This window comes from Oncorhynchus keta, chromosome 8, assembly GCF_023373465.1.
Source record: "Oncorhynchus keta strain PuntledgeMale-10-30-2019 chromosome 8, Oket_V2, whole genome shotgun sequence".
NCBI lineage: Eukaryota > Metazoa > Chordata > Actinopteri > Salmoniformes > Salmonidae > Oncorhynchus > Oncorhynchus keta.
The window spans coordinates 3,051,849-3,067,077 of record NC_068428.1 but is presented as its reverse complement, the minus strand read 5'-3'; the positions used below and the strand labels follow the sequence as shown (position 1 = coordinate 3,067,077).

The window sequence follows — 15,229 nt, the reverse complement described above, 5'->3', positions numbered from 1 at the left end:
CTGTCATATATGACTAAATAAATTCCTCAAATTCCCAATGCATCACCATGCAGAGTTGATTCTATTGTAGACTGCACACTTTTCCATTCTGATAGAGATCATTAAACTTATGGAGGCAGGGTGACATCTCAGTGTGAAAGTCAGAGACACACTTCTATTGCCTTAAATATAACTCAGGCTGATTATATTAATTCCAATGGAAATACATGCTGTGGAAAAAATGCCCTCAAGTGTAATCCCAGCAACACTGAACCAGGGAAAGCCTTGCTTATGCCCTTACGGTAAAAACAGTATTGGTTATAAACTATGGGATTGTGATAGACATGACAGCATCTATCACCTTGCTTATTTCCTTACAATATAAGCCTACTGTAGTCCCAGTTAAATTATGGGATTATGTTTGAGATGTGACAGCATCTGATCTGTAGGATTTCTACCAGGACAAACACATGGCACCCCATTCCCTTTATAGTCCCCTACTTTTGACCAGAGTCCTGGGGCCCTGGTCAAAAGTAGTGCACTATACAGATGTAGGATCATAACTTGATCACCCTGTTTGCAGGAGAACTTTCCTGCAATTCAGGAATGTAACACTTGCAGTGTATTTGAGTTTTAAAAAGGCTTCTGAAGTTAATTTCCACTTGACTTGATTACCCCTTATGAAAAATGTATCAACCCCTACCAAAACATCCATTAATTATAATCCACATAATAATTCCAATTTCATGTTGTGGCAGGATTCTTTTCCTGCTGTGGAAAACTGGCTCAAATTAAGATCCTACATCTGTATATGGAATAGGGTACCATATAGGATGCAACCAAGCATTGGCCATTGTGTCAGCATTAACGGTGTATTCATATTCATTGCCATGTGTCGTTAAACTATGAATGATAACAGCAGGATACGCTTGACCTGTTAACAGGTCATCACATTAGGAAGAGTGGACCGTCAGAGACCCATGAATTAGCATTCAGTCAGGAGATGACAATGAAGGAAGCTATCTTTATTTAGAGTACTGCTGCTGTCATGAATTGAAAAAGTGTTTTGGACCGATGAAAGGAGCCAAGCCATCAAGCTAATGTGTTGCATAATATTTACATATTGTACATCTTGAGTCAGTCTCTATATCTGCCTAAGGAGCCAAGCTAGTGAGAGTCCTTATGAGCTGAACAGCCAATGCACAATAAACAAAGATGCACGACTTGTTTAATAAAATGGGTGGTATATAGGGCTGTTTAAAAAGTACTGTGTTTGTACACAAAATCTCTGCCTCCCGTATCTACTGATCATGGTAGAATTGAGCTCTGTTCTGTCAATAGGCGATTAACAATGCAGCCCAACCCCACAAAACCCTCTGCTTTGTTCTGTTATTACTGACCGTACCCATCCCTTTTAGAGTGGGGACAATGAATGGCCAAGCAGTAATTCCAGACAATAAAGGGGGTGACTGAACAAGAGCTCTGCTACAAAGGTCCGCAGCATCATGCTGTGAGCGGGGTCAAAAGGTTACGGCAGGAACTCATCAGCCATGCTTGTCTGTATTTAACAGGCATCTGCTCTGAGCTCAGATTCATCCTGCAGGAACTTGCTATGCTTCTATGTACAGTGCATTCAGAAAGTATTCAGACCCCTTGACTTTTTCCACATTTTGTTACGTTACAGCCTCATTCTAAAATGGATTCATTGAAAGTTGTTCCTCATCAATCTACACACAATACCCCATAATGGCAATGCGAAAACAGGTTTTTAGAATAAAAGAAAAAAACAGAAATACCTTATATATACATAAATAGTCAGACCCTTTGCTATGAGACTCAACATCCTTGAGATGTTTCTACAGCTTGATTGTAGTCCACCTGTGGTAAATTCAATTGATTGGATATGATTTGGAAAGACACACACCTGGCTATATAAGGTCCTACAGCTGACAGCGCATGTCAGAGCAAAAACCAAGTCATGAGGTTGAAGGAATAGTCCGTAGAGTTCAGAGACAGGATTGTGTCAAGGCACAGATCTGGGGAAGGGTACCAAAACATTTCTGCAACATTGAAGGTCATCAAGAACACAGTGACCTACATCATTCTTAAATGGAAGAAGTTTGGAACCACCAAGACTCTTCCTAGCGCTGGCCACCCGGGAAAGCTGAGCAATCGGGGGAGAGGGGCCTTAGTCAGGGAGGTGACCAAGAACCCAATGGTCACTCTGACATTGGGACAACCTTCCAGAAGGACAACCATCTTTGCAGCACTCCAACAAACAGACCTTAATGGTAGAGTGCCCAGGCGGAAGCCACTCCTAAGTCAAAGGCACATGACAGCCCGCTTGGAGTTTGCCAAAAGGCACCTAAAGGACTCAGACCATGAGAAAAAATATTCTCTGTTCTGATGAAACCAAGATTGAACTCTTTGACCTGAATGCCAAGCTTCACATCTGGAGGAAACCTGGCACCATCTCTACGGTGAAGCATGGTGGTGGCAGCATCATGCTGTGGGGATGTTTTTCAGCAGCAGGGACTGGGAGACCAGTCAGGATCGAGGGAAAGATGAACGGAACAAAGTACAGAGAGATCCTTGATAAAAACCTGCTCCAGAGCCCTCAGGACCTCAGACTGGGGGCAAAGGTGTACCTTCCAACATGACAACAACCCTAAGCACACAGCCAAGACAGAGCAGGACTGGCTTCGGGACAAGTCTCTGAATGGCCTGGAGTGGCCCAGCCAGAGCCCGGACTTGAACCCGATCGAAGAGAGACCTGAAAATAGCTGTGCAGTGACGCTCCCCATCCAACCTGACAGAGAGGATCTGCAGAGAAGAATGGGAGAAACTCCCCAAATACAGGTGTGCCTAGCTTGTAGCGTCATACCCAAGAAGATTCAAGGCTGTAATCGCTGCTAAAGGTGCTTCAACAAAGTACTGAGTAAAGGGTCTGAATACTTATTGTAAATGTTATATTTCCGTTTTTTATTTTTAATACATTAGCAAAAATGTATAAAACACTGTTTTTTCTTTGTCATTATGGGGTATTGTGTGTGAGGAAGAAAAATGATTTAATACATTTTAGAAAAAGGCTGTAACATAACAAAATGTGGAAAAGTCAAGGGGTCTGAATACTTTACAAATGCACTGTATCTTAACTATACTATAAATACAGTATAATATCATTACATTTCAACACACTTAATTGTTTTTTCAGTATTTTAGTATACTATAAATATGCTACCATCATACTTCAACACACTTATTAAAAGTGTACTTAAAATGTATTGTTTTTCAGTCTCTAAGTATACTATATGTTCACTATCATGAAACTTAAACACACTCATTAAAACTGTACTTCAATTTCAAACGCTTAATATTAATGTAGTATATTAATTTAAAATACACTTGGAGTTGTTTATAACTTAAAGCATTGGTTTTATTTTATGAAACTCTGCTTATGAGTGATCAAATATACTATAAGTCTACAGTGTCTTGCAAAGGTATTCATACCCCTTGTATTTCTTCAAATTGTATTGTGTTACAAACTGGGATTAACAATTATTTCAAAATACTCTGTAATGTTAAAGTGGAAGACAAAAAAAGAAAAAGAAAATGGATAAGTAAAATATAGTCATTGCATAGGTATTCAGAACCTTTGTTTAGGCGATCCTAAATTAGTTCAGGAGTGAAATTTGGCTTCACAAATCACATAATATGTCTCATAGACTCGGTGCGAAATAATAGGGGCAGACATTACTTTTTTCATGACTAACCCCTTCCCCTTGTCCCCTATACCTACTAAATCTTTAAGGTCCCTCAGTCAAGGTTTGAATTTCAAGCACAGGTTCAACTACAAAGACCAGGGAGCCTTTTGAAAGCATCATAAAATGGCAGTGATTGGTATGTCGGTAACAATATCAAGTCAGACATTGGATGTCTCTTTCAGCATGGTCAAGGTAATACTTATGCTGTGAATCATGTATTAAACCACCCTGACACATCAAATATCTAGTCATCCTTCTGAACTGAGCTGCAGGACAGGAATGGAACTGCTCAGGGATGTTACCATGAGGCCATTGGTGATTGTAAAACAGTTAGAGAGTTCAATGGCTGTGATGGGAGATAACTGAAGATGGATCAACACAATTGTAGGGACTCCACAATAATGATTTAAATGACAGAGTGAAAATAATAATACAAATATTCAGAATCCAAATATTCCAAAACATGCATATTCTATGCAACAAGGCACTGAAGTAATACTGCAAAACACTTTTGGGCTTAAATGCAAAGCCAAATGTTTGGGGCTAATCCAACACAACACATCACTGAGTAATTGCCGCTTTATTTTCAAGCATGGTGGTGGCTGCATCATGTATGGGTATGCTTGACAAATGGGAGTTTTTCAGGATGAAAAGAAACAGGATGGAGATAAGCACAGGCACATTCCTAGAGGAAACCCTGGTTCAGTCTGCTTTACAACAGACACTGGGAGAGGAACTCACCTTTCAGCAGGACAACAATAATAAGGACAATAACCTACAACACAAGGCCAAATATACACTGGAGTTGCTTACCAAGAAGGCAGTGAATGTTCCTGAGTGGCCAAGTTACAGTTTTGACTTAAATATGCTTAAACCTGAAACTCTATGGCAAGATTTGAAAATTGCTGTCTAGACAGCAATGATCCCAAACATATTGACAGAGCTTGAATGATTCTGAAAATAATAAAGGGCTAATATTGCACAATCCAGGTGTGTAAAGCTTACCCAAGAAGACTCAATATACATAAAATGTACTTAAGGTGTATTCAAAGTATATATTTGTTGCTCTTTATGTAATATACAAAAAATATACTTAAGTACAAAAAAAGTGTCCCAATTTTTCTGTTTGGGGAGGACGACGAGCATGCAGATGAGCTTCCTTGAGACAGTTTCTGGCAGTTTGTGAAGAAATGATTTGGTTGTGCAAACCCACAGTTTCATCAGCTGTCCGGGTGGCTGGTCTCAGATGATGCTGAAGGTGAAGAAGCCAAATGTGGAGGTCCTGGGCTGGCGTGTTTACATTGTGAGGTTGTGAGGCCGCTTGGACGTTCTGCCAAATTGAGACGGCTTATGGTGGAGAAATGAACATCAAATTCTCTGGCAACAGCTCTGGTGGACATTCCTGAAGTCAGCACGCCAACTGCACGGTCCCTCAAAACTTGAGACATCTGTGGCATTGTGTTGTGTGACAAAACTACACATTTTAGAGTGGCCTTTTATTGTCCCAGCACAAGGTGCACCTGTGTAACGATCATGCTTTTTAATCAGCTTCTTGATATGCCACAACTGTCAGGTGGATGGATTATCTTGGCAAAGGAGAAATGCTCACTAAAAGGGATGTCAACAAATGTATGCACAACATAAGCTTTTAGTGTGTATGGAACTTTTCTGGGATCTTTTGTTCCAGCTCATGAAACATGGGACTAACACTTTGCATGTTGCATTTGTACTTTTGTCCAGTATTAGATCAACACAAATAAGATTACATGGACAGGGGGGTGAAATCCTAGATCAGCACTCATATTCTGAGAGGCTTGATACACACGCCATTGATCTGAGCTCAGATCTTACGTACCATCAGGCCTCAAGCTGTTGTGATCCCTGTGGAAAACGTGCTGAACGATCCGTGAACTGGTCCCGTAGCTCCTGTTCAGTGTTTACAATGTTTTTTCTGTTATGGCAAAAATGATTGCCGTCCTCAATCTTTGGCTGTGGCTCAGTTTGTTTACACCACCAGCCAGACACCAGCAGCAGGTTCCTTCATGAAAGGAACCTGCATGGACACACGAGTAGAGTTTGCTGGCCGAATGTACTTACAGTAGCACCTCTGAACAGAGTGGCAGCTGTCGTTTGCAAACCGAGTGCAAATCGATTCGACATGGGAAAATGTTGTCGGTCAGACGTCCAGCAGCTGGTTGGAGATGAACAGCAGCTGAACGGCAGATCAACATTCAGTGCAGTGTGTGTGTGGTCCCTAAGGTGTCTTTACATTGAAATACTTTCTATTTCAATTGGCATACCTTCACATGCGTGTAAATAGGGAGACATCATTTTGTGGAGCTCTCTTGCGGGTATTTGGCCCCAGCAGTTAGGTAGCTATAAACACATACATAAACAGAGCATAATATAATAATAACAGATAACTGATTGACTGTGAGCAGTAAGGAATGATATGTTGTATATCCTTCCCCTATGAGAGGAACTTTGAAAACACACAACTCACATACACTAGCAGTAAATATACTGCACTAGTGTTCAGGCAAGTCCGCATTTCCCCCCGCTCTTCTGACAGGTGTGATTACAGAGGAAGATTGTGACTGATAGTAAATCAAGATTTAAGACTTTAGATGTAGGGGATGGAACTCCCAATTCTGTTACTGACTGAAGAAAGTGTCTGATAAGTTGCACACGTTTGAAATAAGGTTTATCAAGCGGTTATCCTTATTTTATTAGATCCACCCATAACACAAAATGTAGCTGCACTTTAGTATCTTTCATTTTGGCATGACACAATGCCACAATGTCTTGCATTAAACTTGGGTTCTTCCAGAGCCACAGGACAGGAGCATCCAGTTTATGTACTTGTTTATGAGGGAGGAGGACGACTCCTTGGAGCAAGTCTCAAATGGCACCGTCGTCCCTATATAGTGCACCACTTATGATTAGAGCTCTATAAGCCCTGGTCAAAAGTAGTGCGCTTTTTAGGGAATAGAGTGCCATTTGGGACATATACCAAGTTTCATCTTGGCGACACCTCAGTCTGAGTCATAAGACTCTTTCACCTCACCACCCTCTGCCATTGGCTAAGCTTATCAGGAGTGAAACCAGGCTTATTTTTTACGGGTCCACCCACTACCACAGTCCAAAAGGGTGACATGTCACATGCAGTACCAGTCCAAATGTTGGACACACCTACTCATTCAAGGGTTTTTCTTTATTTGTACTATTTTCTACATTGTAGAATAATAGTGAAAACATTAGAACTATGAAATAACACATATGGAATCATGTAGTAACCAAAAAATGTTTAACAAATCCAAATATATTTTATATTTGAGATTCTTCAAAGTAGCCACCCTTTGCCTTGATGACAGCTTTGCACACTCTTGGCATTCTCTCAACCAGCCTCATGAGGTAGTCACTTGGAATGCATTTCAATTAACAGGTGTGCCTTTGTTAAAAGTTCATTTGTGAAATGTAGTTCCTTCTTAATGCGTTTGAGCCAATCAGTTGTGTTGTGACAAGGTAGGGGTGGTATACAAAAGATAGTCCTATTTGGTAAAAGACCTAGTCCATATTATGGCAAGAACAGCTCAAATAACCAAAGAAAAATGACAGTCCATCATTACTTTAAGGCATGAAGGTCAGTCAATACGGAAAATTTCAAGTGCAGTCGAAGAAATCGTCAAGCGCAATGATGAAACTGTCTCTCGTGAGGACTGCCACAGGAAAGGAAGACCCAGAGTTACATCTGGTGCAGAGGATAAGTTCATTAGAGTTGCTTCACAGAGTTCAAGTAACAGACACATCTCAACATCAACAGAGGAGACTGCGTGAATCAGGCCTTCATGGTCGAATTGCTGCAAAGAAACCACCAGTAAAGGACACCAATAAGAAGAAGAGACTTGCTTGGGCCAAGAAACACTAGCAATGCTTTTCTGATGACACTGTCAGTGGTTTATTTATAATTCAGGGCACACTTACCTAGCATGGCTATCACAGCATTCTGCAGTGATACGCCATCCCATCTGGTTTGCGCTTAGTGGGACTATAATTTATTTTTCAACAGGACAATGACCCAACACACCTGCAGGCTGTGTAAGGGCTATTTGACAAAGAAGGAGAGTGATGAAGTGCTGCATCAGGTGACTGGCCTCCACAATCACACAACCACAACCCAATTGAGATGGTTTGGGATGAGTTGGACCACAGAGTGAAGGAAAAACAAGTGCTCAGCATATGTGGGAACTCCTTCAAGACTGTTGGAAAAGCATTCCTGTCACGTTCTGACCATAGAGAGCTGTTTATTCTCTGTTGGTTGGGGCGTGATAGTGACTAGGGTGGGTCATCTAGGTGATTAATGGTTTATGTTGGCCTGGTATGGTTCCCAATCAGAGACAGCTGTTTATCGTTGTCTCTGATTGGGGATCATATTTAGGCAACCATTTCCTCATTGTCCTTTGTGGGATCTTGTCTACAGATAGTTGCCTGTGTGCACACCAGTAACTTCACGTTTCTTTTGTGCTTATTTGTTTTTCTTTGGTGAGTTTCTATTAATTAAAATATGTGGAACTCTATGCACGCGGTGCCTTGGTCCAATTATTTCGACGAGCGTGACAATTCCAGGCGAAGCTTGTTGAGAGAATGCCAGTGTGTGTAAAGCTGTCATCAAGGCAAAGGGGGGCTACTTTGAAGAATCGAAAATATATTTGGATTTGTTTTACACTTTTTTGGTTACCACATGATTCCATATGTGTTATTTGATTATTCTATAACGTATAAAATAGTACAAATAAAGAAACACCCTTGAATGAGGAGGTGTGTCCAAACTTTTGACTGGTACTGTACACATACTTGCTTGTTGCATTTATGTGGGACCAGCCCCCCAATGACTGATTTCTGTGAACAATGAACCTATACGGCCATGTAGTTTAAACTGATTAATGGCACAACACCAGCGCTTCGTCAATGTATTTTGATTGAAACAAGGAAGATTGGCAGGCTAGGATAGGCAGCTGCATTTAGCAGGTGTTCTGAATGAGTTATTGGAATGACGCTTACGAAAGCCTACAGGTCTTGATACGATGCGTTATCACTATGCCGTGCACACCAATGGTTGGCCACAACATTATCACTATACAGTACACCCTAATGGTAGGCCACAACATTGTCACTACACAGTACACACTAATGGTTGGCCACAACATTATCACTACACAATACACACTATTGGGGGCCAGAACTGACTCATCCAGAACAGCACATCCTGTTTTAGCCTACATGTTACCACTAGTTTCTCTGACGTACACTATCACCCGTGGGAACATAGATAGAGGAGGCGGTTACTCATTTGATATTATTATCACTATCATGACTCACTATTATGTCTCATAACTTTTCAGATTAGCGGGGCTTGGAAACTTTCTCTTCATTGTCTCCATCCAGTTCATGTCTGTCAGAAATGTTTCCATGGGAACAAAAATTATATTAATTAACCCTGCTACCTAGAGCCATGTATTAACCCTTTGCTGGTCCCCAACGTTTGGAGAGATCTGTGAAGACTCGGCACTGCCACCAGTTGTGCTAAACTCCATACATTCAGAGATCACAGGATAGGCTAGTATTGTACCAATTCTGGATTTTTTTTTTCCCAGAATACGCACACACACAACAACACAGTATTTTGTTTAAGTTCACCACAATTGTTTTGTCTGGTCAAGGAAATCCTTTGTTTGAGATAAGGTGTGTTCCTGTGTTTCCTCTTTCGTTCCCTGTCTGAATGGCCAGTGTGTGTGAGAGATGGATGGGAGTGGCAGAGACACCGTTGAGTCTATGAATAGTTTCAATGCTTTCGATTCCTGACCACCACCACCCCTGTTCTATTGTGAGGGGTGAAGTAAACATTCTGCCTCTGGAATGCAGGTCCAAACTCCACTCATTCATGCCCTGTCCACCCCAGCCAGCACAACGCATGCCTTTTGTGTGCTGTGATGAACAAGCCAGAGGCCGCTTTCACTTCAGTTCAGTGTAATGTCCAATCTGCCAAACCTACAGTGCTCCTGAATTACTACGAACACATTGACTCTCCAATTCACTGAGATTCTACGCTGTGGACCACTGCTACACGTCTTTTCGACACAGGTATAAAGCCATCTCTCGTCCTCCTTTTGGCAAATCTGACCATGATTCCATTTAGCTCCTTCCCGCCTACAAAACAAAGACTCAATAGGGAAGTTTCGGTATTCAGGTCTGTACGACTGTTTTGATCACGTGGACTTGAATACGTTCCAGGTCGCCTCTCAAGATAAAATCAATCAATGCGCAGTCACCGGATTGATAAAAAAATTCATAGATTATGTGATACCTAATAAAAAAAACTGTGGATTGATGGCAGGGAAGCTGAAGGAGAAAGATGCTGCTTATGAACATGGCAAGGTGACCGGCGACAATAACATGGTTAGACATTACAAGCATTGTAACGGCAGATTTCCTCTTCGTCTGAAGAGGAGTAGGGGATCGGACCAAGATGCAGCGTGGTAAGTGTCCATAACTTTAATCAAAGAAAGCACCGAACACTGAATACAAATATAACAAAAGAAACGTGAAGAAACGAAACCGAAACAGTACCGTGTGGCGACAAACACTGACGCGGAAACAAACACCCACAAACCAACAGTGAAACCCAGGCTACCTAAGTATGATTCTCAATCAGAGACAACTAACAACACCTGCCTCTGATTGAGAACCATACTAGGCTGAAACAGAAACCAAACATAGACTGCCCACCCCAACTCACGCCCTGACCATACTAAATAAAGACAAAACAAAGGAAATAAAGGACAGGACGTGACAAGCATGATCTAGGCAGATCAATCAAGATGGCAAAACACGAGTATAGGGACAAAGGGGAGAAGCAATTCAGTTGGTCGGATACGAGTCATATGTGGCAAGGGCTTATACCGATCGCGGATTACTAAGAGAAAGCCAGCCACGTCGTGGACACCAAGTTTCTGGCCCAGATGACAGCTCCTTCGCCACTGACCCTTAGCTGAATGTCCCTTTGGGTGCACACTGCCTGCCCTCCAGGACACCTACAAGAAGGCCAAGTATATCATCAGGGACCTCGGCCACCTGAGCCACAGCTTGTTCTCCGCTGAAGCTTGTGTGCGTCGTAGAGCTCTTGTCTGTATCCTCTCGTGTGTAGAAAAAAAGGCAGCTTTCACAAGCCCCATGTTACGGAATAGGCGCTTCATATTGGCAGAAAGGGGGGATTGAGCTGCAGTCTCTTGCATAAACACGCAGGGAGCTATTCAATCTTCAAAAATGATGTCACCGTGTGACGCACCGGTGCATCGACTCTATTAATGAACACACAATTAGCCACGCCATACTTGGTTAAAACATTTGAACTCACAACACATCATGGTATATACATCCTTTTGAATTGATGTTTTTACCTTCAAAGGAAAGTGACACACTTGAGGAGGAAATCACCAAAGTTCTGGATGAAGCTACATGGGTTTTGCTTTGTTTTTATCTTGATGAAAAATGATTAACTGGATATTTCTGTGGAATGCGATTGCACCCTGAGCCCTCTACAGGGGTATACTGACCTCAATGATGTTCTCAGTAACCCACTTTTTCTTTGCAGAAATCTCCCTAATCAGGTGATCAAATGTCAATACTCGTAGAGACCGTATGGGTGATGTTTGCTTTCCTTGCTAGTGCTGTCTATGGGTCTATTTTCTTTATCATACACAGTTGAGTTTACTGTTGAAGACTCCTTTATATCAGTGCTACTGTATTAAAATGATATTACATTCCGAGACACTCATCAAGTTCTCATTAGAGTTATCCGAAGGTTCTGTCTCAACTTGGAGACATTTGGGAAATCTTGAAATTCTGTCAATAAAGCTCTCAAAACAATGCTCTTACACATGTCTGTTGTTACTGGATAGAGCTAGGGGTGTGTTATAGAGTTGAACTGAGGACATGTTGCCTGCATCCCAAATGGCACACTATATAGAGCATTCCTTTTGATGGGCTCTCATCACTCTAAAGGGAATAGGGTGCCATTTGGGGTGCAACCAACAGGCTAACATGTCTACAGTTCAACTCTATAACATACCCCTAGCTCTAACCAGTAACAACAGACAAATGTAAGAGCATTGTGTGTTATCAATAGCAGGTGATGGGCTGTGTAGCATGACAATGGCTGGTGGTCTCTGGCTGTTCAGAGAGATTACTGCCCTCATCAGGTATCTGAAACGTTATCCTACACGCTAGTTATCTCTTAATCACGACCCTTATGGGAACCATATGAACCCTCAGACCAAGAAACCCAAACATCAATCAAACATTCTTCAAAACAGACCCAAAGTCAACAGTCAACACGGTCAGTACACCCAAGTTGATGGAATTAATGACCTTGGTCAAATGTCTTGGAAACATATTTTGGAGGGGGAAAATGTCATTTTCTCCATTTATTGCAACTGGTTGTTTACCAACTTAATTAGAACAGTAAAAAAAAAAGTGTCATACCCATGTACACAGTCTGATATACCATGGCTTTCAACCAATCAGCATTCAGGGATCAAACCAGTCCAGTTTATAATTGTAAATAAATCAGTGTTTTTTGCACATGTGCATAACTATAGATAAACCCGACAGGAGTTTGAGTGATGAAAGTTGGACAGCAGATCTCTAAATCTCTGTACAAGAAACACTTGGACAAACTTGTTTTCAACCCTCTAAAAAATAAAATAAGTAAATAATAATAATTTTAAAAAAACATTTGGACAAACTTTTAAAAGTATTGTTAGGCTGTTTTCTGGCAATGGTGAAGTTATTATGTGCCAGATGTTAAGACAACAAACAGTTATAAATGGCCTATTTGTGAGATTAATTTGTTATTTCAATAGACATAGGCTACTGACTAAAATCTGGGTTTATAATTGCAATTATAAACCCAGATTTTAGTTGCAATTTTTACATGGTTTGCTGATCTAGTCCCCTATAGCCCCTGATAGGTTCATATCTAATTTCAGGGAAAAGTCCACAGTGAAATTGACATCAAATGTGGAGAATAATACATTTGCGATAGATCTGTGACCATGATCCCATTTGATAACTTCCATTGTAATTGGCAATACACTGAAGTTAGGCAATACAGGTAGGCTACACAAATGCCACAAATTGATTTGCAATGACCCCCATGATATCGTCATGTCAACATATTGTAACGACCCTGGGTTTATAAGCGCTGAAATCGACCTTGCTGCACGAGCATGCTTTTGCGGCACAGTCGATAGCGCGCCGGACCTCGAGCAAGAAGGTCGGGAGTTCGAGACCTGCTTCCTGCAGTTTCATTACAATATTGTATTAAATGGTAGGCTACAGTAATATACAATGGCATAGAAATGAATAGCCTACTTTGATGGCCACCTGATGCAAATGTATCATTCTCCACATTTCATGTCAGTTTTATTGTGGACTTTTTCCCCCATCAAATTTCCACTCGCGTAGCACTCGAGACCCAAGAACCGAGCATGCGTAAAAACCCTCGCTGGATACGGTTTTCACGTAACAAAAGTCAACATTAGAATGCAGTTTACTTTAAACCACGTCTGAGCGAATTTATCTAAAGCCTCTAGTGTGCCAAACGTCATTTTACAGTGCCTTGTCGCTGTTATATCATTTCTAGCGCGTTAATATGTTTTATGGAAAAAGGGTTGGAAACACATGTCTCCAGAATCACAACCGAAATGGTAAAAAGTTACCGTGCAACCCGCAAACCAATTCCTTTTCCTGTGCACTCCATACGATCGATCGAGTCGGGAAAGTCTGTGTGCGCGCTCAGGATTAACCCTAACCCTAACCCTGATTTCTTTGAACAATAACATGACTACAACCTCATCTGCAATATGTCAAACTACCGCAAATAAAGCACAAGCTACACGCTGTTTATATGTTTTGTATTTTGCAACTTTCTCACTATCTATTACCAGAGTGTGCATCTGCCTGGCAGTGTTTCATGTTACAAATCAGGTTGTGGGGGACTCAAGATACATGCAAACAAGTCTGAGGCGTTGGGTAATGGGCAGGTTTGTTTCACCGTCTGGACGTTCTGGCTGTTTTTTCTTGTGTTTGTGTGCACTGGGCAAGTAGGCATGATCATAATCCATAACCAACCCTCCAGTAAATCGCGATGAACTCACTTACACAACTCCTGTTTTGGACAAGACTGACCTGATTACCAAAATTATCCTACTTAAACTTTGAAGTCAATTTTGACACTAGAATGAATGTTTCTGACTCATGTCGATGCCACATAGGCCGTTTAAAACCAGAGAAGTTGGTTCTATGGGGCAAATTCTACTTTCTGTGGGGTGTGGCCAATTCAAATTCATGTTTTGAATTGAATTAAATTCCCGAAAATCTGAATTGGACCCAACCCTGGCCTGACATCTTGCTTTCCCTTTGCCCTCCTAGAACTCCTTTCCTCTCTCACTGTCATCCTTTGATTTCTTTAAGTATACACCAAGGGCTTTCTTCTTCTTCCTCAATCCTGACACTAGAAAGTGGTCAACAAGGTCTCATACTCCTGGCCCACCTACATCTCCACCCTTTGGCACAGGGAATAATTAAATTGTCCAAGCATTTAGAATGTGCATTTAATCAAATATGTACAACCTCTATCCCCACAGAAGGTCAAAACACTTAGAAACATGACTTTGATTGTGTACAGATTAACCAGAGTATTTTAGTGTAACGACATACAGTCATTAGCTTGTGCTAACACAAAGGTGGCAGGAGGCAACACATTAATGGCTAGTTAAGAGGGGTCTCTGTAAACTCTGGGCATGTGGCCCAAATGGCACCCTATTCCCTACATAGTGCACTCATTTTTACCAGAGCTCTGTGCCCCTGCGGTGTAATCATTAGTCGAAACAGTTGAACTAGTGTTTCTATTGGACAAATTCATGTAGGCCCTGCCCCGTTTTGTTCTGATTGCTTATATGGAATCAGTGTAATGAATATAATATACCCCTGGTCAAAAGTAGGGCACTTACATAGGGAATAAGGTGCCATTTGGGACATAGTGTCAGAGTGAGCCATCTGTCATGTAGCACGGCATTCCAAGCCAACATGAGCCATGGGATTCAATGGCGACATATGGCGACAGTTGCTTTTTTGTTGACTATTTACAACAAACATGTCCATTTTGGGGACCAGTTGCTGATGCCGTTTGGGCCAGAAGGTCTGAACAACAGATGAGAGCACACTATGTGATAGAATAGCCACTGGTCATAACCGCTGCTATGTGCAATGTGTGGAATTCTGGGTGGCTAGATGTGTCATCAACGGTGGTCAGAGATCAGTTTCATTCGGGTTCTTGCTAGACAGTGCTATCCTGAGAAATGCCTGAGTTGATGGACTTGTATTGACTCACTACCAATGTTTCCTTCTTTGGCACGTGTGTGGTA

At 41.5% G+C, this 15,229-nt stretch overlaps 1 protein-coding gene across 1 annotated transcript in view; it reads left to right on the top strand.

Moving 5' to 3' along the window:
• The window catches only part of LOC118386685 (connector enhancer of kinase suppressor of ras 3-like), a 38,701-nt gene that overhangs the window by 1,350 nt on the left and 22,122 nt on the right, over nucleotides 1–15,229 (top strand). The window lies entirely within an intron of this gene.